Raw genomic sequence first — 24,552 nt, 5'->3', positions numbered from 1 at the left:
GGAGACAGATAACTAAAATATATAGTATGGCAGATGGTGAAAAATAAAGTAGAAACAAAATGGCAAGTGCAGTTGGGGGAGGTGTATGTTTTAGATGGTTGTCAGTGAAGACCTTCCTGAGAAGGTGACATTTGAGTGAAGCCTGGAAGGAAGAAAGGGAATGATTCATGCAGCTCTTTGGAAGAATAATATTTAGGCTGGGGAAACAAGGGTAAAATGCTCTACCAAGAGAGTTCTAGAAACAGCATGGCGTGTAGCAAGGAGTAGGTTGTGCAAGGAAAGTAAACGATGGATTTTAAGCTATTGTAAAGGGTTTGGGTTTTACTCTGAGTAAGATGGAAAGACAGGGTGGGTTTTGAATAAAGGTATACAATTATCTGACTTATCTATCTTAGTAGATAACTAATTAATTAATTTAATTTGGATCATTCCTGCTACAGTGTTAAAAGACTATTGCAATAATCCAAGCAGAGGATGTGATTGGCCTGGACCAGGTAGAAATGGTAGTGGTGATGAAAAGTGGTTTACTTCTGAATATACTTTTAAGATAGAACGAAATGATTTGCTGACAGATTTGGATTTTGTGAGTGGGAGAAACAGAGGATCCCATGATGACTTCAAAGGCTGTGGCTAAACCACTGCAAAGATAGAGCTGTCATTTGTTAAAGTAATTAAGAATATGAGAAGATGGGTAGGTTTTGGGGGGAATGTCAGGAGTTTGGCTTTGGATCAGATAATTTTGAATTACGTATTATTCTTCCAAGTGGAATGGTTAAGCCTAAAAAATGAAAGAGGCCTGAGCTGGAGGTGTGAAGTTGGGAGTCATCAATGTATATTTGGTATTTAAAGCCTTTAGATCTACCAATGAGTAAGGGGGTGAGTGTAGGTAAAAAAAGACTAGCAGATCAGGGAATGAAACTTGGCATTCTCTAGCATCAGAGTCGGAGGTCTGAGGGATGAAAAGTAGCTAGCAGTATTGTCAGGTAGAAAGGAAGAAGGAAAATATGCCATCCTGGAAATGCAGAAATGTTTCGCGAGTGAAAGAGGGAAACTAGGCCAAATGCTGCTGCCAGACTTTTGAGAGAAAGATTGAGAAGTGGCATGAGATTTATCAATCTGGATGATGGGTGACCTTGATAAGAGCTGTGTTAGAGGAGCTCTGGGGTTAAAAGGATGGGCAAAGGACATACAAGTTAAAATGAGAGTAAAAGAAATGAAAAAAAAGCCAGTATCAGTGACTCTAAGGGAGAAGTTTACTGAAAAGGGGAGGAAAGAGTTGATGCAGTAACTGGAGGGGGAAGTAGATCAAGAGATTATTTAATAAATCAAAAGATTATTATTTGTTGTAAGATGTGAATGTTTGCACATTCTGGTTTCTCCTTTATTTACAAATTTTGAGAATCCGTCTTACTGAAGCAAACTAGTGCTGACACACAATGTTCACATGATAATAATATCAGAGACAGAACTTTGGGCTGTACAGATTACCAATTTGGCAGATAGTAGAGAACTTCTTGCATTCTTATATAATTAAGGAATTGATGTTAGAACAGTTTTGTTTAAAATTATTGTTTAAGGAATAAATATCTTTTAAAATTCAAAATGATTTTAGTTGGTTAATAAAACTCCTCTAAACCTGTAGTCCTGGTCTTTGTTTAAAATATATGAGCTCAACTCTATTTCCATGAGGTCTGGGGTGATTTGTTCTCATGACTGGAGACTGGATTCTGTCTCTGTTAAGACGGAGATGTGCCTTTGTTATCAGTGTCTAGTATGACGCCCCAGATCTATCCTGGCCCTATTCCCAGGATTCCTAGTGTCTAGTAACTTCTAAACAAATACTAAGAGCATCATAACAACAGGTTAAATTTAGACCAGGCTCAGTGGGGAGGGAGTCTGAGCCGGGCAACAGGATCATGACTAAGAGAGGTAATTCACTTCTGCCAAGCCTTCGATTTCCCCAAGAATATTAACAACTGAGCCAAGGACTCAACAGATGGAAAGTGGCCGTTAAAGAGGATAAACTAGGAAGACAGGATGGGAGATGGTTGGAAGAGGCCAAAAGGTAAATATTTTCTTGTCCTTACAGCCTTAAAGGTCTAATTGCGTATTCTATGTAAATTTAGAATCTATATTTGCAGGTTTTCCCGAGAACTACAACTTGATTAGTCCTTTCTCTTGATTAGTCCTTAGCTCTTTCTAAGCCTGGGAGGAAGACCCTGGTTACAATAATCCTGCCTCCCTTCCTCCCAAGCAGGATGAATTCTCCTGCCTGGCAGGAATCATGCTGATAGAATGAACATACTGAGTGGGTCTGGGAGTATTGGTGGACCCCAGAAAAGAATTGTACCACAACTGCACTGGATTAACAATATATTAATATGCATCTTGAGTTCATCTTATCGTGTATCTGTTTTAAAGGCTAATCAAAAATATACACAACAATTTGTCCAAGTATTAATATGTAAGTCAGACTATTTTTTCTAATAAAATGAAGAGGCATTTGCTTGGGTTATGTAATGTGGGAAAAGACATCTGAAAACAAAAGAAGCAAGCGTGGGGTTAACTTCACAACTGGGTCCCCCAGAAATACTGCCAGAATTACATAATCGACAATAGGTAAGGATTAAGTGGATTTTCCTATCTACATATCATGTAGCAATTTGAAATGGTGCTTTATGAAAGAAGACTAAAGCAACATAGGAAATAACACCTTAAGAGAAAATGGCCGAGTGTAACATTTCATGTTTATCTTGAAACTATGTGCAAGTTTTTATATAAAAATCTGCAAAAAGTACTCTAAAATGATGTAGTAGTTACATCGTGTGGAAAATTAGGGAGGGACATTTTCTTTTCTTTATTGTTCAAATTGCTGTAACATATGCGCCGTAACATATACTAATAAAAAGGAAAATGTATCTAGGAAACAAACTGAGTGGGTTAAGCAAGTTTGTTTTTTTCTTGAGAACTGAATTTAGCACTAAAATTCTTCTGTCTTATCTAACCTTGAGTAACAGAACTAACTTATAATCAACTAATAGTTAATGTTCCTCAACTCCCAACAAACAGAAACAACCCAGGCTTGTGTGCAGGCTTTATGGATCTGAGCAGATGTCTGAAGCAGCTGACGAGACAGAAAGTGCCTTCTAGCAGATAACAATACCAGAGCACACTGTTTAGAAATGTCTTGTCTCACTCTGCTCCGCCAGCAATTTCAGGGAGTTAACAATCAAAACTGCCTCATGTATTTAAACTTTGTGCAGTGGGTCATATAAACATTCTTTGAGTTAAATGGTGTCATAGATCTAAAAATCTCATACCCACTTTTCTTTCTCTCTGAGATTTATCGTGCTGCAACATAAATATCCACAGTATTTTGCAAGACAATGAACTTGGCTTTTTCTAATGCCAGTAATTTTTGCTGATGAGTGGAATTCCGGAGAGTTGTAAAATGGCTGTTTGACATAGTCTTGGTGCTTTTAGAAGTACATCCTTAGAATATATTTTAAATTAGAATCTGATCATATTCCTAAAACTAAAAATATCTGAATCTACATACATAATCATATAAGGGATAAAGCATACTAAACTCCCAAGTTTAAGGAAAATGCTAAACCTTGATGGGTAGCTAACCAGAAAACTTATATTTAATTATCTTCGTCTGTTTATTTCTCATTTCATACCCTTCTGGGGGATGGGTCAGTTGGACTGAAGTTGGAGAGGATGACTTAGAAGTCATTTCATCATACTTGCCCCAATGTAATATGTCACATATCTGTCCGTTGCATTTTTGTCGATACTATTTGTGCCTCCCTGGGGGATTTCATGGTTTCTGGGGAATTTTTTCCTCTTCCCTTTCTTCCATTTGTTTCATTCCAGAACATGTGATGTCATCACAGCTCTATTAGCTCTACCATGACAATAAAAGCACTTGATCATAATAGAAGTGCTCCAGTGCTCGTTAGCAGGGAAGTGACTCAGTTTAGGAATTGCCTCTTCTCTGGGGAGACTTATCCCCACCTGCCAGGTCTCTCTCAGAGGAGTCCTGGAAAATGAAGACATCAAACACTGTTGGGATCCAATGGCATTCCTTTCTTCAGTCCTCACAGACTGGGCCTGAAAAGCAGTCTCTACTTATTTTGGTTCCAACAAAGACTGAACAATGGTGGGCTGTGAGCAAAGCCTTTTTTCCTATCCGATCTATAGGCATTATCCAAGGAATCTCCATTCACATGAGGATAATTCACAGGGCCTTGCTTCTTGTTTAGACTACAGCTCACTCTGTCTTAGGCCTCCTCTCATTTTCTTTTTGGCATTTTAATCCTTAGACTTACAGAGTTACTCAGGAATTAAATAAACTAAATAAGAAGAAAATACTGATATCTCCAAGTCACGGAATCAAGATAAGAGTATCTGTTTTTTTCTCTTCCAGATGCTAACTGTATTTGTGTTAAATATCTTCAGTGGAGATGTGAATGATCTTTACTCTGAATCCTAGGAGGAACCCTAGGAACCTCCTTTAGAGTCATATTTTCTCTGCCAAATATTATCTAAACGTTTTTATTTTTAATTTACTCATATCTTGACAACAGTTCTCTTTAGGGGTGAGGAAAGTTTATTTTTAGAACTAAAAAATTGGGTTTTTATCCAGCAAGAGATGTGATAATGTTTTCAAGGAGATCTCTTATTGTATATTTGAGTGTTTAAATTTGCTTTGTGAATACTGAATTTACTGATAAAAATAAATTGCATGCATTTTGGTAGTTTGTGAAGACCATGAAACAGAAGTTGCAGCTTTTTGGACCATTGTTACATTTATAAAATAACCAACACATCTATAAAAAGAATTTCAAGTATGTGCTTAATGGTTGACTTTGGAAGGTAAGTTGTTCACCAGCTGATACAGTAAATAATACATAATTATAAACTAGAGTATTCTGGAGGTTGAAAATAATAATAGCAATCCAGAGTTTGGTCAAGTGAAAATAATAATAGCAATCCAGAGTTTGGTCAAGAATCTATTGCTAATTTAACTTTAACTCAGTTTCTCTTGGAATGTTTTTGGGGCTGTTGATTGTTAATATAATAAGCTATTATTATATTAACAAGGCAAATTATGGATTATATGGGTTCAATGAACCCTGAGTATATCTTCTTTCTATAGGCACTTAAATTTTAGATTTGGTCTTTTCAGCAAAGGAAGAATAACTCTACAACTCACACATGATGCATGCAGAATAAGATTCACCCCTTAGATATGTATTTAGCACCTTAAATTTTGGAATTTCTATAAAAAATATTTAGGATAGAGAATGAAAGTAGTTGATTTTAGTGTAGATTAGGGAATTTTCTGGGGGAACATCATTTTTGTCCTCCACTCACACAGACGGTTGAAAGTCGGCTCTAATAAGAATCGGAATAAATCATTAATCAATTTTGATTTCAAAAATAGTACCTATTTTTATACTGCACAATCTTAATTGTGTTACCCATAGAAATTATTTTAAAATGCAGCAACAAAATGTTATCAGCTTGATATGCCTCAGTTTCTGCATGTGGAAATGAATATATCTCTAAAGATTCATTTTCTATTCTTCAGAAAATTTTATTTGTATTTCTTTCATATGAAATTCAATTTAAAATGGTTTAATTGAAGAGGAAGAAGAAAAAGAAGAAGGAAGAGGAGGAGGAGGAGAATAAGAAGAGGAGGAAGAAAAAAAGAAGAAGGGGGAGGGGAGTGGAGGAGGAGGAGGGGGAGAAAAGGAATTTATGGACCTAAGTAACTGAAGTCCGAGGGTGAAGCTTGTTTTAGTCGAGGCTGGTAGAGAACCTCAAAGCCTGCCTTCTACCTGTCAGAAGTCTTTCTGGCTGTGTATTGGCCTCGTGGTCTTCTAGTACAGAATGACCTGCAGTTAGGGAAGATGGTGACTGGCGACTGCAGATTTACATAATAGTAAATTTAGAGAAACATAATTTATTTTTCTTAATATGTCAATACCAATACATCAGTAGCAGGAAGGAGTTTGGGCCACCTCATGTTGTCAAAGAGCATAAGGTTCTATGACTCTTCAAGGTTATATCACATGGACCTCCCTTCTGGTGTAGAAAGACAATTTTAACACCATGAAAGGTGGAGAACACAGTATGCTGAGTGGCCAGATTCAAAACAGTGTCTTTTAATTACTCACATTATGAATCTACAGAGTTGTAGAGAATTACTGAGTATTTATTTATAAATTACTTTTCCTTCTGAACTAGTCTTTGCCATAAGACCTGCAAAAATAAGATTCACCACTTAGATATGTATCTAGCACCTCAAACTTTACATTTCCAAAACTGAGATTTCCCAAATCTGCCCTTCTCACAATCTCCCTTTTAGTAGGTGCCTACTACATTTTTCCTAGCTGGTTAGACCAAAAACCTTATGGTCATACTTACCTCTTGGCTAATCCATGAGCAAAATCTATAGGCTCTATCAGAACCCAGTGATCTCTCACCATGTGCATTGACACTACCCTAAACTAAGGTGTCATTATTTTACGTTTGGATTATTATAATAGCCTCGTAACTGGTCTCCCTGCTCCCTGCTTTTGGCCCCCTTCAATCTGTGTCCTCCACACAGCAGCCAGAATGTTCCTTTAAAATCCATCTTCAGTCATAGAACTCCTCTGCACAAGACTCTCCAGTGTGACCCCATCTCATTCAGAGTCAAAGTCAAAGTTCTTCAATGACTGAACCAGGTGCTTTAGGACTTTTTTCTTTTCTTTCTTTCTTTCTTTTTTTTTTTTTTTTTTTTTTTTTTTTTTTTTTTGGCCATGCTGCATGGCTTGCAGGATCTTAGTTCCCTGACCAGGAATTGAACCTGGGCCATGGCAGTGAAAGCACTGAGTCCCAACCACTGGACCACCAGGAGAACTCCCCCAGGTACCTTTCTGATCACTTCTCCTCTTACACTCCTTAAGTTCCCTCTGCTCCAGTCCCATGGACCTTCTTGTCCTTGAACACAGCAGCCTTGCCCCTGGCCCATGACCTTGCATTTACTGGAATTTCTGACTGAAATGCTTGCCCTCAATTTCTCCACTCCTTCATTTCCATCAAGTCCTTAACTTTACCTTCTTAGCCATATTCTCCTTGGCTGCCCTATCTAAAATTTCATCCCATCAGTTTTTGACCTTCTCCTTACTTAATTTTCTCCATAGCACTCTCCTGGATCTGCCATTCCATGTGTTTTACTTAATTACCTTGTCTCTTCCATTTAGGTACCATATCTAGTATAGGCCTACTAGTCCTCAATAAATATCTGCAGAATAAATGGTTAAGTAAATGAATATATGGCTGAGGAAGAGGTATTAAGATGCTTAAAATCAGAAGGGGTCAGGCTACTAGAGCAGGAATTCTCCTCACAGTGGATCACAAGGTTCTGACCTCAAAGCACATGGGACAGTGATGAAACTGACGCATGTACCATGCACAGTGACAGACATACACATACATGCCTGTACTCTTCCTTCTGTTTCTTTTTCTTCCCTATTATTGGTATTTCTCAGTGATGTTTGATGGAGAAGTTTTCTGCTTTGATATGGTTTTGTTTGTATTTATTTACCGCAGCAAATGGGCACATGTATCACTGCTGGAGAAGAATGTGAACAAATATGAATAGAAGAAGTAAATTTGGTAATATTTTTGTAGTTATAAAAAAATTTAGGTTATGATGTTGTTTGTAAGTCTGATCTAACTAGTCTATCGTCCTCATTTAAACAGGAAGTAGAGTAATATCATTACAATAGCTGTTTTACTCTTACAACTCTCAAGAACATCTCCCAACAGTATTCATTGGTAGAATATGCCAACATAATGGCAGTCCTTCTTTTTTCTGGTCACACCGTAAGGCATGTAGGATCTTAGTTCCCCAACCAGGGATTGAACCCATGCCCCCTGCAGTGGAAGCATGGAGTCTTAACCACTGGACCTCCAGGAAAGTCCCCAATAATGGCAGTTTTAAAGACCAGTGAAATGGTTTTAAAAATGAATCGACTTTCTTAATTTCCATTTACTATTGCTCTTTTATTCTGGTTATATTGTCCCCATGGTTAACAGAGGACTAACAATACTATACACCCATATAATCTCTATAATTTGCTACAGCTACCTGACAGTTTCCACACATGGATCAGTTTGAGGGTTGCAGGTGGCATAACTTAATCTGCAGCAGCCTTTCCAAGGATGTTGAATTAAGAGCTTTGCAGAACTCTTTTGATGCCTAATTTCATCCAGCCTCACAATTTGCCAAGTTACATTCTTTTCTTCTTCTAGCAAGTGAGTAGTCTACTAGCTCTTGCCCCCCAACCCTGAACCTCCATGCTTTAAAAATGATCCTAGACAGGTTTGTAGGGCTTCTTGACTCTGAGGTCTGATATCTTCCGACAGTTGTGGAAAATTTTCAGCCAGTGACTAGTCAGATAGGATAACTGCCTGTTGTCTTTGTCTTTCTCTTGCAAGACTCCAGTGATATTTCTTATTGGAATATTTTATTAAGACTCATACATCTCTTACCCTCTTTTGCATATTTTCCATCATTTTTGCTCTCTGAGTAAGCCTGATATTTTTCACTGACCTATTTTAGAGTTCACCAGTCCACTCTCCTGCAATTGAACCCTTCTACTGAGTTTTTAAAAAAAATTTCTGTAATTGTATTTTCAGTTCTAGCGTTTCTACTTGTATTTTAATTTCTATATCTGTCACCTATTTTCTTAAACACATTAACTAGAGTTTATATCTGATAACTTCAGTAACTAGGTTGTCTAAGTCCATTAGGGCTTTTAGAAAAAAATACCATGGACTGAGTAGCTTATAAATAACAGAAACTTATTTCTCACAGTTCTGGAGGCTGGAAAGACCAAGGTCAAGACACTGACATGGTCGGGTGTTTGTTAAGGCCCACATCCTAAAAGGCATCTTCTCCTTGTGTCCTCACATGGCTGAAGAGACAAGGGAGCACTCTGGAACCCCTTTTATGAAAGCACTAATCCCATTCCTGAGCACTCTGCCCTCATGACCTAAACACCTCCAAGTTCCCACCTCCTAATACCATCACTTTAGGGGTTAGGTTTCATATGTATTTGGTGATGCATATGCATTCAGACCATAGCATGGGTCATCTACAAGTCAGTTGATTATCTAATTTTTTCCCCTTTGGGTCCTGTTTTTTCACATTCATAGTAATTTTTTTTTTTTTTTTTTTTTTTTTTTTCGGTATGCGGGCCTCTCACTGTTGTGGCCTCTCCCGTTGCGGAGCACAGGCTCCAGACATGCAGGCCTAGCGGCCATGGCTCACGGGCTTAGTTGCTCCGCGGCATGTGGGATCTTCCCGGACCAGGGCACGAACCCGTGTCTCCTGCATCGGCAGGCGGATTCTCAACCACTGCGCCACCAGGGAAGCCCCATAGTAATTTTTAATCAAATAGCTAATATCACTTACCAAAAAAATGTAGAGGCCCTGAATGGCACTATCTTTCTCCAGAAAGTTCACTGCCCTCTGACAGATAGATAGAGTTGGGCACTCTATCTATCAAAACTAGGTAGAGTTTTCATAAGACTCCATCAAACTTGTTTTCTTCAGTAGGGTTTGGCCTTCCAGGGATTCCGTTAAGGAGCCTGGAGTCCTTATTATGACACCACCTTTTTTGTATCTCCTGAAAGTCCAACTTTTACTTCAGCTCACACCTCCACATTGGCCTTCTTCTGGGATTCTGCTCTTGAGTGTGGGTTGCCTCATTAGCTCTCTGATGTCTTCAGACACCTTTTTGGGGGGGACAGTAAGTAATTTGGTTTCTATGGTTGTTCTTAACAAGGGAAATACTCCATTACATTTACAAATGGAATTTTGGGATTATATTTCTCCTCTAGGGGATTCCCTGGCAGTCCAGTGGTTAGGACTCTGCGCTTCCACTGCAGGGAGCTCGGGTTCAATCTCTGGTTGGGGAACTAAGATCCCGCAAGCCGCACAGTGTGGTCAAAAAAAAAGAAAAAATTTCTCCTCTAAATTTTTATTTTAAAATTCCATTTAATGTATTTTGTTTTTTCTTTTTTATAACAGCAATGTTTCACTTCTATTAGTCTAGAGCAGCCCTATTCTAGACTAATAGAATAAACAGAAGCTACAAATGCAAGACATATATGTAATTTTCCATTTTCTAGTAGCCACATTAAAAAAGGTAAATAGGTGAAATTAATTTTATAACATGTTTTACTGAACCCAAACTAAATATTTTCACATATTATCAATAAAAAAATTATCAATGATATACTTTACATCTTTTCCTTCAAGCTAAGTCTGCAATATGGTGTGTCTTTTACTCTTAGTTGGATCTCAATTTGTATTAGCTGTATTTCAAGCACTCAATTGCCTCCTGTGGCTAAATGGCTACTACATATGACCATGCCAATCTAGACAGACAAGAATGAGTAGATTTAATCAAAACTGGGGGGGAGGGTAGTTGTATTTGGAAAGAAAGTTGTTACTTTCAGTGATATTTCAGTAAACTAATTTTGGGGTTTTGTTTTCTCTAAATCTCTTAGAAGGCTAGAGAAAAAAGGAGGTAGACTTTATTGAAAACCTCAATATAGAATAAGAATGATGTGAAAAATTTAAATAAAGGAGCACAAATTTAAAATCTTTTCTTGTCAAGCATTAAAATAATTTTTTGGGGAAACAACATACCAATCCTTATTTTTAATGCTTTGATATCCGCTTTCTATTCCTGCAAGTGTTTGGACTAGGCAGGCCTTATGTGTAGATGGCATTAGTAAAGTAGGACTAACTCTGTGACATGAAATCCCACCTCTGGGCATGAAATACTTTACCAGCTCATTCAGAGCTGCTGCCGTATCTGTGACAGATGGCAGACCCTTAATTGCACAATTAGAGGAGGAAAAAAAGACCCTCAAGAGTTAAATAGCACTGAGAGAGGTAACGCAAAAATCTAGAAGAATAGAATCCTTTTTGACCTTTCTTTCTTACACATGTGAATGGTGATACAGGATGACCAAGTATTTAAGTAATTGGATATGCAAGATAAGAGGGAGCCTGGCCTGGTGAAGACAAAGTGTCAAACAATATTTGCTAATATTTATTGGGCACCTGTAATGCCACTGACCTTTGTTCTAAAATTTGACGTTAAACCTTATAGGTTCCTAAAAATCTCTAGTTATAATTATTCTCAACCAACATTCTGCAAATGAGGAAATCAGGGCACAGAAAATGTAGTTGTTTAAAGTTCCACATAAAATAATGGAAGTGGAATTTTGGGTGAGATTGACTCGTTCCAAAGTCTGATATCTGAATTACATCCCTCTATTCTTTCCTGCCTATAGCATACAATTTTGCCTTGGCCTAGATCTGTTAAAAACTGGCTTTTAATATTCTATGCAAAGCATTGCATAGAAAAGTCAGGATGAATTTAGATCATCTATAAATACCAATTAGATATTATTTGAATCATTATATTTTATCTTTATATTTTAAGGAGTATTCGAATTTCACAGGTATTCAAACAAAAACAAACAAACAAACAAAAACAAACCAGAGACAAAGGGTGCCAATTTCCTGAGTTTTGAATAGATAGCAGCAAGGTTTCTCCTATAATTCAGGGCTCTCTGACAGCTATGTCAATATTAAAAATATTAGGGTTAATATTCCTTGGCCTGTTATGCTCGACAGGGTGTTATATAGTAAATGATTCTACTTTTATACGCCAAGATATTCTATTATCAGGCAGATTTGATTGTGGCCATCACTTCCTTAAGGTGCAGCATCTATAAAGCTATCCACAGACTGGACTGCACAGTGTGAGGAGTGAAATGCTTATTCTATCTTTTGTTAATTTTGTTCACATGCCTTGGTCTTGTATTTCATTTTATCGTTTCATAAGTCACTCCAGCATTAGTAAGGAGCACTTCCAACAACCACGCCACTTCAATTTTCCACACTGTGCTGTGTCCTGCATCTTCCAGAAGTCTCATCCCCCAGATGACTGCTACTACACACAATCAGTTTCTAATGAAGATCCTTCTCCATTTCTGATTTTCAAGTGGATTTTGTGCCTGTGAAAGGTGCCAGACTGACAGATGACGCAGATCTCTTTGTCACAAGAGTTGATGGAAGAGGCAGACACCCCTCTATGTGGTAGCCTGCCAGCAGGACTACTTCTGGACAGAAAGGAGACAGGCTCCATCGTAGCCTCTTTGCCAAAGGTATCTTAGCAAATGCCAACTGTAATTTTGTGTCTGCTAGTCTCAAGCTCCAGGACTAATACAGAAGGCATAAACTAATAAACAAAAGGCTTCCCTGGACTCCAGTCTAACTATCTTTATGTCCTCCTGTTTTTACCAAAGCAACCTATTTTAGAAACACTGCCAATTCCACAGCTGGCCTGGCTGCTGTTTCACACCTGTCTCTCCAGAAGAACAGGTACCTCCTAAGAGTGTAAAGCTGGCTCTGAGTGCTGACTTTTAAACTGAAGAGATGAAAAAAGAAACCTCACTATTATCAGTGAGTATTTCTTTATTTGGCCTCTTTTGTAAACTGGAAGAAATGATTAAATACCAAGTTACGAGGTCAGCTTGTTTTTAAATAAAATGTCAAGAAAGAACTTGCACTATACATTGTGGGTTCACTATAGCAAAGTGGCACTTGCAAAATAATTCAGTACTGAGATAATTGCATTAACACAATGCAATCCCAGAATGGGAGAACTTGAAGTACAGTGTTGTAAACTCAGTTTTTCTTTCTAACTTTGTATTTAACTATGAAATGGACAAGTAAAATGAAACTCAACCAGGTAATCCCAGAGAGATAGTAGTCCCTTTGGTAAGTCCCATAAAATATATTTTATGCTTAAATAAACATAAGTAAATACACCAGAATATATTTAATTTAACTCTTTACAAGAGGAAAAGTTTTTTGGTGGAATTGAATAATAAATATATATATATATGTAAATTTTTCCACTAAGGGGAAATCTTCATTTAAAAGGAGAAGAAAAATGTATCCATATCTTTTATACAACAATTCTACTTTTAGGAATCTATCCTATAGCAGTATACGTGACACATAAGTTTATGTAAAGGAAAGATTTTACTGTAGCAGTGTTATAAGTGGGAGGGAAAGGGGAACGTTCTCAATATTCTTCGATAGGAAAATTGCTGGACAAATTGTTATATACCCACTATAGAATATTTTGTGGCTCTTTATGTAATATCTAATGACTTACAGGTATGTACAAGTTATTAATTTAGAAAAGGAAGTTGCAGTAAATCCCATTTTGATAATTACAATGATTAAAAAAAAAAACAAAAAACCCAAAACCTTACCTCCACAATCCCTTTATATGTGCAAATAATGTCCTTGTCTGAGTACAGAGAAAGACTTAGAAGGATACAATCCAGGGTATAGAAGAAGGTCATGCAAAGAAGGAAATAAAACTTAGGGAAAACTATTTAAAAATAAAAACAAACCAAAAGGTACTTGGATTCAACTCTGTGAGAAAGCCATCTGCATGCTGGTATTATAGAATCACTTAAAAATTGCTTGTCAAAATTACTTAATTTTCCACTACAGGAGTAATTTCATTGATTTTGTGAGTCTGTAAATCTATCTTTGAATAAAGTCATTAAGAGCAATTTATTTTTATCACAGTGATCTGTTATGTAGGTAAGTGAGACTGAGAATATATTTAACATGAAGTGTGCCTGGGAGGTCAGTCCTAGAAGCAGAAGCAGCTGGAACAGATCCAGGTACCTCAAATTCACATGAGAACTTTCAGAATACAATGAATATTCAGTTGACATGCCTTTTTTGAAGAAAAAGTTTCCCAGAACATGTTTCTCACATCTCATTGGCCTGGTTTGCATCACATCCAATACTAAACTAGAATTGTCAAATGGGATAGAATTATCCTGATTGGCTTAGGTTAATTAACATCCTACCCCTGGAACCGAGGGCTGGGGGTGGGGGGCACATGAAACAGATGGCTGTCCAGGATCTGAACTAAATCAGAGGGCTTAGTAAGAGACACTGCTGCAGTAAGTCTGGAGTGTTTCCCAACACCACCAAGCAAGTCTCTAATTCTCAGTGGACACCCCACTGAGTGTCTTTCAGATTTAACTCAATTCTGATGCTATCTACCTGGAGACGGCATCAGCTTCCGTAAGTTAAGGGCTCAGTCCTGCAAGACTGCTCCCACTGCAGACACCAACTGCAAGTCCAGGCTGTCACTTGTACTTCTGGCCTATGGGCTATGAATTGGGCTCCCACACTCGCTTCTCAGGTTTGATAATTCGCTAGAATGGCTCACAGAGCTCAGGAAGACATTTCCGTATGTCGACCAGTTTATTATAAGGGATATGATAAAGAATACAAATAAGTAGCCTAATGAAGAGGTGCATTGTGCAAAGTCCTGAAGGGTCCCCAAGCACAGGAGCTTCTGTCCCTGTGGAACTAGGGTGGCTCATCCTACCAGCATCTGTATGTATTCACCAACCCAGAAGCTCATCAAATCTCATTGTTCAAGAGTCTTTATAGAGCTTAATCTCTAGCCCCCTCTACCTGTCCCAGAAGTTCGTGGGTGGGGCTTAAGTTTCCAACCCACTAATCACTTGGTCTTTCTGGTGACCAGCCCCTACCTGAGGCTACCTAGGGGCCTCACTCTGTCACCTCATTAGCATAAACTCAAGTGGGCTCAAAAGGGGCCTCTCATGAATAAAAAAGACACTCCTCTCAGCTAGGAAATTCCACAGAAGGGTATGAGGGGCTGTGTGACAGAAACCAGGGACAAAACCCACCAAATATATTTCTTAATATATCACAGTAAAAAACAATGAATAGAGAATAGGTAACCAACATTGGCTGCCAAACATCTATTTTATTTATTTTACTGAGGCTGGTTTGCTTGAAGGACTATCTTCCGACTAGACTGAAAGCCCCTTGATAAGTGTGCTGGGTTTTTTCTTTTTCCCATCCCTTGAATTTATATGATCCTCAACAATTTTGCTATATACAATTTTCCTCTTACCCCGTGGTGGGAAAAAAGCTATCCTCTAGTGTTTGGCAACTTGTTCACCAGTACCTGCTACAAAAATGCAGAAAAGTAAATGTGCCATAGTTTCAGTAGATTCCTTAGGAGGTTATGCACAGCTGGGTGATTGATTCATTGGTTAGTTAAATACAGCAAGAAAGTTGACCTTTAACTGGTTTTAACTATATGAAAGGTTGTGAGCCACACAAGTAAATGTCCAGGTTCACCATGAAAATGCTGATATCATGTAATAAAATAGAGTAGTATTAGGCTGCACTCCACGGGTCTGCAAGCCTTGTGATTGCCCAGCTTCAAGACTGAAGAAAGAGCCAGGAGACAGCAACAGAGATGTCAGTGGTTTATTGGCTAGGGAATCTTACATGTCTACAGGAAAGGGGTCCTGGAGTGACACCCCATTGTGCACAACGGATGGCAGGCAGGACATGGAAGCAGTCTTCGCTAAGGGGAGGGGGAGTGTTACCAGTTATAGAAGAAATTGACATCAGGTTGGCTCATCCTCTTTGGTTACCAGGGAAACCAGCAGAGGAGAACTACCCTCATGGACCCTTTGATAAACTATCAGAGTGCAGACATTCTGATCTAAAGATTAGAATAATCACTGGCTGGGTCTGGGGTCAAGTACCTAGGCATTTACTGATTAGGCTCTATGATTAGGCCGGAAGGTCAGTCAGGTGACTAGGGTGTAGGTGAGGCCAGGACTGGTCAAGCAGTGGATACAGAGAGCAAGAGAACAGCCTGCTTGGGTGGCCTGATCTTACAAGTAGTCACTTTTATAAAATGGATCATAGCATATAAAATGGATCCTGATGTGAAATTAAAGTAATGTTGCCAACATTTACTTGCTCCAAGTGACTTGAGTGATATACTCATAAAATAAATGATGAGTTCTTTTCTTTTTTACTTCTTATTTTGTACAAATTTACAGATCTTTATTAATCTTTATTAACCTATAGCTTATTTCATTCATTCATTCTTAGATTTCCCTCCTAATTTCCCTCTCTTTTTTGAAGGACTAAAAAAACAAGACTTCATTGACAAGTACTCTTTTTCCCTCCATTTTTATTGAGAAATAATTGACATATACCACTGTATACGTTTAAAGCATATAGCATGATGGTTTTGATTTACATATATTGTGAAATAACTATTGTAATAGGTGCAGCTAACATCCATCACCTCATACAGATACAATATAAAGAAAAGAGAGATGAAAAGAAAAAAATTTCTCCTTGTGATGAGAACTCAGGATTTAATCTCTTAACAGTTTTCCAATATATCTTTCAGCAGCTTTAACTATAGTTATCCTATTGTACATTACATTCCTAGTACTTACCTTATAACTGCAAACTTGTACCTTTTGACCACCTTCTTCCAATTCCCCTTCCCCTTCCCCTCTGCCTCTGGTAATAACCACATGTCTGATCTTTTTTTCTAAGAATTTGGTTATTTACTTAGTTATTTTCTTAAGATTTCACATATAGGTGACATTATACAGTATTTGTCTTTCACTGACTTATTTCACTTAGCATGTCTTCAAGGTCCATCTATGTTGCTGAAAATGGTGGGATTTCCTCATTTTTTATTGCTGAATAATATTCCATGTATATACATACCACAACTTCTGTATCCATTCACCCATCAATGGACATTTAGGTTGCTTCCATACCTTAACTATTGTAAACAATGCTGCTATGGATACAGGGGTGAAGATATCTTTTTGAGTTAGTGGTGTTTTTGTGTTTTGGGGATATATTCTCAAAAGTGTTATTGCTGGATCATACAGTAGTTCTATTACTAACTTTCTTTTAGGATCCTCCATACTGCTTTCCATTGTGGCTGTACAAATTTACAGTCCCACCAACAGTGCACAAGGGTTCTCTCTTATCCACATCCATGCCAGCATTTGTTATCCTTGTCTTTTTTTAAAAAAAAAAAATTCTTCTCTTTCTGATGATGGCCATTTTAACAAGTATGAGATGATATCTCACTGTGATTTTAATTTGCATTTCTGTGATGGCTAGTGATGTTGAGCACCTTTTCATGTATCTATTGGCCTTTTGTATATCTATTTTGGAAAAATGTCTATTCTCGTACTTTGCCCATTTTTAATTTTTTTTTTTTTTGGTATTGAGTTGTGTGATTTCTTTATATATTTTGGATATTAACTCCTTATCAGATTTCTGGTTTGCAAAATGTTTTTCCTTTTTGTAGGTTGTCTTTTCATTTTATTGATGGTTTGTTTTGCTGTACAGAAGTTTTGTAGTTTGATGTAGTCACATTTGTTGATTTTTTATTTTGTTGCTTGTACTTTTGGTGTCATATCCAAAAATCATTTCCAAGGCCCATGTCAAGGAGTTTTATTCCTATGTTTTCTTCCACGAGTTTTATGGTTTCAGGTCTTACATTTAAGTCTTTAATTCATTTTGAGTTAATTTTTGTAAATGGTGTAAGATAGGGGTCCAGTTTCATTGTTTTACATGTGAATATCCAATTATCCCAGCACCATTTACTGAAGAGACTATCTTTTCTCCATTGAGTATTCTTGGCTCCCATGTCAAATATTACTTGACTGCACATGCTTTGGTTTATTTTTGTGCTCTTGATTCTGTTCCATTGGTCTATTTGTTTTTTTTAATGTCAGTATCATATTGTTTTGATTACTATAGCTTTACAATATAGCTTGAAATAAGGGAGTATGATGCCTCCTGCTTTGTTCTTCTTTCTCAGAATTACTTTGGCTTTTCGGGCTTTTTTGTGGTTCCATATAAATTTTAGGAGTGTTTTTCTTGATTCTGTAAAAGATGCTATTGAAATCTTGATAGGAATTGCACTGAATCTATAGATGGTTTTTGGTAATATTGACATTTTAGCAACATTAATTCTTCCAATCCATGAACACGGGATATCTTTCCATTTATTTGTGTCTTCTTTGATTCCTTTCACTAATATCCTGTATGGCTCATTGTTTGGGGACCCAAATCATTCCAGAATGTGCACTGAATTCCCTGGTCAGGTGAGTCCACCAGTTTTACTCTGCAGATGGGAAGTCATGGGCTGTGCTCTTTGATCAAATGCCACTGTAAGCAGGACTGTTGGATGGACTAAATAATTTCCTATGTGCTCTGGTTAGGTTTCCTGGTCAAGCAGTCTAGAGACTATATTCAGTAATGAGAAGGGCTACAAATTAGTTTCCCTGACTGGTTGCAGTGAGAAAAGGAGCACAAAGACTGGTTAAATTCTTTGTTTATTGTCTTAACTTGAGCTGACCCTTGTCTCAAGTTCCCTGGCCAAGAAAATCCACTGGCTTTGTTATGCAAACTACTGGCTCTGCCTGCCCTTCTGTAGGTTTGAGCTCTGCTGGGCTGCCCAGCTACCAGGTGTTCTTGCCAAGTCTTCTGGTCAGATGGGGACAGGAGACACAGCAGGTGAGTGGAGCTGTGTCTCGGCTCCCTTGCCTGGGCAAGAAGGGGAGGGGCCACCTCAGGCAATTCTCGATTTCCCAGTTTCTTTGGTTGAGAATAGCCAAGAGCTACCCATAGACTTGGCTATGAATTAATCCCTTTGCCCTTGTACAGAAAAAGTATCCTCCACCCCTGGTACTAGCTTTGCTCTGGAGGTGATCAACTTTGCACACCTACCTCTTTGCTTGAGTGCCACTGGGCTGCAGAGCTTCTAGGTGTTTCTGCCAGCCCCCATGGTCAGATGTGGCTGGGAAACACTCCACAGTCAGTGGGCTGTGACTCAGCTCCTTGCCTGGACAAACCAAGCTCTAGGGCTAGCAAAATTCCTCTCTTGAGTATTCAGATCAAGCAGACCTGCACCCTACCAAGTTCCCTGGTCAGAGGGCACCACCAACTTTGTTCTGCAGGTGAGCAAAGCTACTGGTTGGGACTACTATTTGGGTAGTGAAGATATGAACTCAGTCTGCCAACATCCATGTGCTGGTTGTTGCAAGCCCCTCTCCCTTTCTTCATCACGGTCAGAGTCCCAGTGGTTGAACCCTACAGATTTCCCAGCAACCTCCAGGGAGAGAGGTCAGAGTAGTGCTTCCCACAAAGTAACCTACACAGCTTGAGGGGGGCACTGGTTGTTCCCCCTTGGGTTCTCTTTACCCACTAGAAGAGCCAGAGGCTTAGGAGAGACCTCTCTACATGGTGCTGTGCTGGCCTGAGGGAAAGGCAAGGTGGTCAATGTGTTCTGCTTCTCTTACCCTTCTAATGCAGTCTGTCTTGGTCTCCATGATGCAGGGGAGTTCTTCAGCCTCACCCCCATGTTCTAGGAGTCTCTCAGTGGTGTCTTGTTCTTGAATAGTTGTTAGTTGTTCTTCTTGTGAGGGGGAGTAAAGCCAGGAATGACCTATGTCACCATCTTGGTGATGTCATTCCCTAACAAGTACTCTTTTCAAGGTTATATCTGAGCATTTAAATTACTTACCATACTTATTCTCATAATGTACCAGGACACTGTAACTTCCAAGGAGGCCTTTTATATGAGTTCTGACTTCTAATTTAAAAATATTGGATAGTTAATGAGTTTTAATAACAAAACAAATACTGGATTAAGCTTTAGATAAATGGTTTTCAGAGAAATCAAATACTTATCTGTGCAAAGCTTGTATCATATTTACTTTTGATATAAGTTTTAAATCAGTATTTATTGCATTTAAGTTATGCTAATCTTTATTTTGGAAGCCAAACAATAAAAAATAAAAATAGCTGACAAAAGCGCATCTATATAGATAAAGTGTGGTGGGTAGAAAATTATTTTAAACATGTTTCAGAAAATGGAAGCCAAAATTATAGTTTTCTGTGTGTATATTTTATAAAACAAGTTTTATTTGAAACATGCAAATCATACAAAAATTTTTATTCAAATAAAAATAGTTAAAATGGCACACTTATCAAACTTTCTCCTGATTCTTTTTCTATGAAAAGCATGTCATGTTTTAGTGTTTTTTTTTTTTTTTTCTCTCTCTCTCTCTCTCTCTCTCTAGTTAATGGTAATCTTGTAAATGGTAAACTTGAATATGGGCAATGGGGAAACCCTTAGTTTTCTAAAACATATCTACTTAGGATGAAACAAAGATAGGATCAAATCTCTTGGAATTCTTCTGAATGTTAAACCATAAAAATCTGTTCCATACTGCAACACAGACTAGCTGGAGCCTAGATCCTTGTTCGAAGAATTGTATAATCTTGAATTCAGTGCTTGCCAGTACTTAATATAGTTCAACTAAAAGAAATAATATTGATGTAAGATCATATGAAAGATATACAGTGCATCTATTGTTTTAGATAGTAAACAATATACTCTTGAGTTAAGCCAAGCCATCCAAAAGCATACTAGCCCACTTGAGGGTAGCATTTACTGAATTGGGTCTTGGAAGGAAGCCATAAGACTGAAGAGAAGACAAGTATGACAAATAAAGCTATGAAGTTCTTAGTGCTGCTTACTCTGTGGTAAATGACGCTATTGCATAATATGATACTGTGTCCTTATAAGTATCCTGGAAAGAGATTTATTTCTCATTCTATGATCAGGGATCCCTGTGCTTCACCACTATTTGCTTTTGCTATTTGTAAAAAAACAAAAAGAATCCAGTCATGTAACCAACAAAACTCTTTTCGTCCTGCTTAATGTCAGTTCACAGCCAACGTTTAGGAATTGTGTTGGATAACGGCATTCGTTTTGCAAGGTTTTCATTCCTAGCTAATGTTCTTTTCCTTGGCTTAATCTTTTCACGTACTTGTAGTTTATTTTATTTTGCTTTATTTGTTTATATTTTAAGTTTCTTTAGATCTATTTTGGATTAAGGGCCAAGATATACAGTTCAGGAGAGGAGAGAAGAAGAGAGGGAGAATGAGAAGAATTTGCTTTGCATTGTTTACAGCATGAGACAGAGTGCCTTGCAACAGAGGGCAGAATAGAAATAGAATTGGTTGTTTTTCCTCCAATTTTCAATAAGCATATTTTCTCCTGTGGAACTCTAAGAATTTCTGTCAATTTGTTAAATGATACTAAGATTAACGTTTGAGAAACCTATGGGATTGGAGCATGCTAGTTTGAATTTCAGATGAAAACATAAACTGGACTTTTAGCAGTTGATGAACAGGATTTATTAGTTATGAATTTGGACAGGCTAACCTTAGGAATTAAGAGTCAGTGTGAATTAGACTAAATTTATGCACTTAAGCAATATCTGGATTAATTTCAGTTACAGATTCTATCCTCTCTGTCTGTGATTTTGTCTATAAAAGAATCTGAATGAAAGCTTTTTCATTGAAACCCATTACCGTACAGGAAAAAAAAATTCCTTTAAGAAACTGTTGAAGTATATGACGTTTTAACAATATATAAAACCCCAGCAATTTATTAGGTAATTGTTAACATGAACTTTACTGATAACTAAGGTTTGAAAAAAGACAAACGGTATTGTTTGGGTGGGATCAAAATGTATTTCAAGCAGTTTATATTATCTTTTTCCAAGATTGGAAAACCTTGGGCTGATTCCAAAAACAATGAAAAAAAATCAGCTACAATGTTCAGTGCTAAAGCATTCATGAGAGAGATGCTGTCATTTGAGAAAACTAAGTTCAAAACAGGAGAAAATGCAAAACACAGCCTCCTGGACCACTCTCTCCTTCCACCTTCTCATATTGCAAATACAATATTTCCATTATCAGAAGATCCATTTTCAAGTTAAGAGCTGCTGCTAAAACAGCCTAACGGGAAAAAAAAATATGGTAAAATGGTAAAAGAATTGCTTTGTAAATCATCCTTCAAAAGCTGTCCTGGGAGGAATGTGATATACCTCAGCATCTTAAGTGTTTAGCAAATAATTTCAGCTGTGCATTCTAAATGGAGCTCTCCCTCCTTTACCTAATTACCGAAATATGTGCTTCAGTTTGCAGAACTTTGCCACCGTCATAACTTTTCTTGAAGTTCAGCCAACCAATGATAATAAAGCTGTCACGAGATTAAAGGGTGCTGCAAGTCATTGCTTCTGACATTTATATGTAACATGGGAAATGCAAACAAGTATGCGGAGTTATTAGTAATATTATGGGCTTTGAATCCTTAAAATAGAGTGCTTAAGACATCTGCCTCACCAAGGACAGTGAGAATGAGGTAAATCCAAATTGCATCCTACATTTGTTTAGATCAGGCAACCAAGCCTGAAAAAGGCAAAGGGAGCCATTTATTTCATTTTCTGCATGTAGCATCACTTTGAAACATATGCCTCAGACGCCCACCCTCAGAAGGAATAATCTTGGTTGTGGAGAGGAGAAAATTGTAAAACTTTACATACAGCCCTGGGGCCTTTTTCTGGGGCCCCTTCCTGGTCTGGCGTCCTGTCCTTGATTTCAGCGCCAGCTCTGGGCTTGGAGCAGCTCAATGCAGTGTGGGAAGCAGAAAATGTCTCCTCTGAGGGTTTGTTACTATTTCAAAGTTTCTTTGGTTTGTTTTTGTTAAGTGAAGAATACTACATTATGAAAGAGGGCTTAGAGAAAAAAATAATGTGTTTTAAAAACTCTGAGGAAAACTCCCATTTTATCCCTGTTTTTTATCTTATTCTTATCTCTCTTCTTCTAGGGTTTGAGGTGTATCAAGAGGAGAATCATTGAAGGTCTCGACCATTTGTCCTTGGCTCCAATATGCAAAAAAAGGCAATGCATTTCATTATTTGTGATGATGATAGATGGTCAAAATCTATCTGATTAGGCTGATTTGGAGCTTTACTTCATTGTACACAAGAATACTTTAGCTTTTCAAGTTATTTTGGTGCTGATATTCAGGTATAAATTTGGCTTCTGGCAATAAGTCAGTTGAAGAAGAAAAATAATGGCTATTTGTGGTTGAAACTGAGTGGGACCCTGGAGGGGGGCCTCCTGGGTATAAAAACCCCTCTGTGTCCCCCATTTCTTGTTTGTAGAAAAAGTCTTTAGTCTCTTAGGCCTTCCTTGAGTTACAAAGAGCAGGAACATGCAGTTACTGAGTAGGTAACTACTGTAGTAGTTATTTATATTTACAATAAATGTCTCTACCTCTGCTTTACTTAGTGAGGGAATGCAGAAAGAAAAGGAAAATAATTCAAACAAGAAAATGACAATAGTTCAGTGATAAAACAGGGACCTACTTCCTCCTCAAAGAGACATATATCAGAATCTGATGGATACCTTTGAGTAGTTCTTCAGTAGCTAAGTCCCCCTGCCACACACACACACACACACACACACACACACACACACACACACACATACACAGACCCAGGTGGAAGAAAGTGACTCAATGCTGAGCATAAGCACATAGACCTCAGACTGTTTGGAACCAGAAGGTTGATGACTGAGATTCCTGAAACACCACCCTGTTACCTCCTCACCACCAAGCAATCAGAAGAAACTATGCATCCTGCAGCCCTCACCTCTAAATGTTGCCTTTAAATATGCTTCCCTGAAAACCATCTGGAGAGTTTGTTTTTGAGCATAAGCTGCCCATACTCCTTGCTTGGTGCTTGTAATAAACGCTGTACTTTTCCTTTGCCATAACTTGGTGTCGGTAAATTGGCTTTGCTGCATAGAGGGGGAGTGAACCCAAAGTTCAGTCCAGTAACATAGCTGATATGATAAATATTTGAAACAATACCCTTTTCAAGAAAGTCTGTGATTTAAGGCATGCAAGTCTTCCTGATTTGTTCATCTCTCTCCTGCTCTTGGTAAGTGCAGTTTGAATGTGATTAGTGGAAGGATGATAAATTGCAGAGGACAAAGTGCTGGGGGTTTATAAGGGGAAATGGGATATGGAGAAAAGCAACTGGGAGTCCTGAAGCATTTGGTCTAGTTCCATTTCTGCTAATAACTATAATTATCACCAAATGAGCACCTACTACACGCAAGGCACTGCATTAGGTGCTTCCACAAATGGAACTGCGTTTAATTAAGGCGTAATTTTTATCTGCTATGATCTTATTTAAGAAAGCAGTTATTTTTTTCTTCTTCAAATAATTAAACATTGCTGAGAGTGAGTTTTGTTTTAAATCGTTCAGGACTAACTAGTTCCATTTAGGGGATTAAAGAAAATCTGAGTGATTGCACATAATGTTTGTTTTATAACTACCTATTGTGAAGATGAATGAACTATAATGGACTTGAGTCTACCAGTGATCAAGGAGAAAACTGCTTATTTATAAAAGTCCATGAATTGTTATCATAGTTAATAAATTATTTCTAGCCTATGAAATGTTGTATTGTATCATCAATAAAATTTAGTATGTGTCTTTCTAGAAACCATTGAGCCTAAAATATGTCCGACTAACAGAAATGTAATAATTTTTTGTAATATATTCAACACACTGAAACAAAGCAGGACCCTGTGGGGTCCTCCCTTGTACCAAAGGCCCTCTGTGTCCCCATTTCTTATTTGTAGGAAAAAGGCTTCAGCCTCCTAGACCTTTCCTGAG

General features: G+C 37.8%; 1 long non-coding RNA gene across 2 annotated transcripts; it reads left to right on the top strand.

The window, feature by feature from the left end:
- The first annotated feature begins 1,897 nt into the window (after positions 1 to 1,897).
- On the top strand, positions 1,898 to 24,321 carry LOC136792408 (uncharacterized). Of its 2 annotated transcripts, none has more exons than XR_010836147.1 (4): positions 1,898 to 2,065; positions 12,091 to 12,252; positions 12,394 to 12,550; positions 22,689 to 24,321. It is a non-coding gene; the product is annotated as an uncharacterized lncRNA (long non-coding RNA). The 2 variants fall into 2 exon arrangements; XR_010836148.1 differs by lacking the exon at positions 22,689 to 24,321 and adding an exon at positions 22,000 to 22,077.
- Positions 24,322 to 24,552: the final 231 nt, after the last annotated feature.

Source organism: Kogia breviceps, chromosome 13, assembly GCF_026419965.1.
Source record: "Kogia breviceps isolate mKogBre1 chromosome 13, mKogBre1 haplotype 1, whole genome shotgun sequence".
NCBI lineage: Eukaryota > Metazoa > Chordata > Mammalia > Artiodactyla > Physeteridae > Kogia > Kogia breviceps.
Note: the sequence above shows the minus strand (reverse complement) of the source record. Positions and strands in the feature narration are given on the sequence as shown.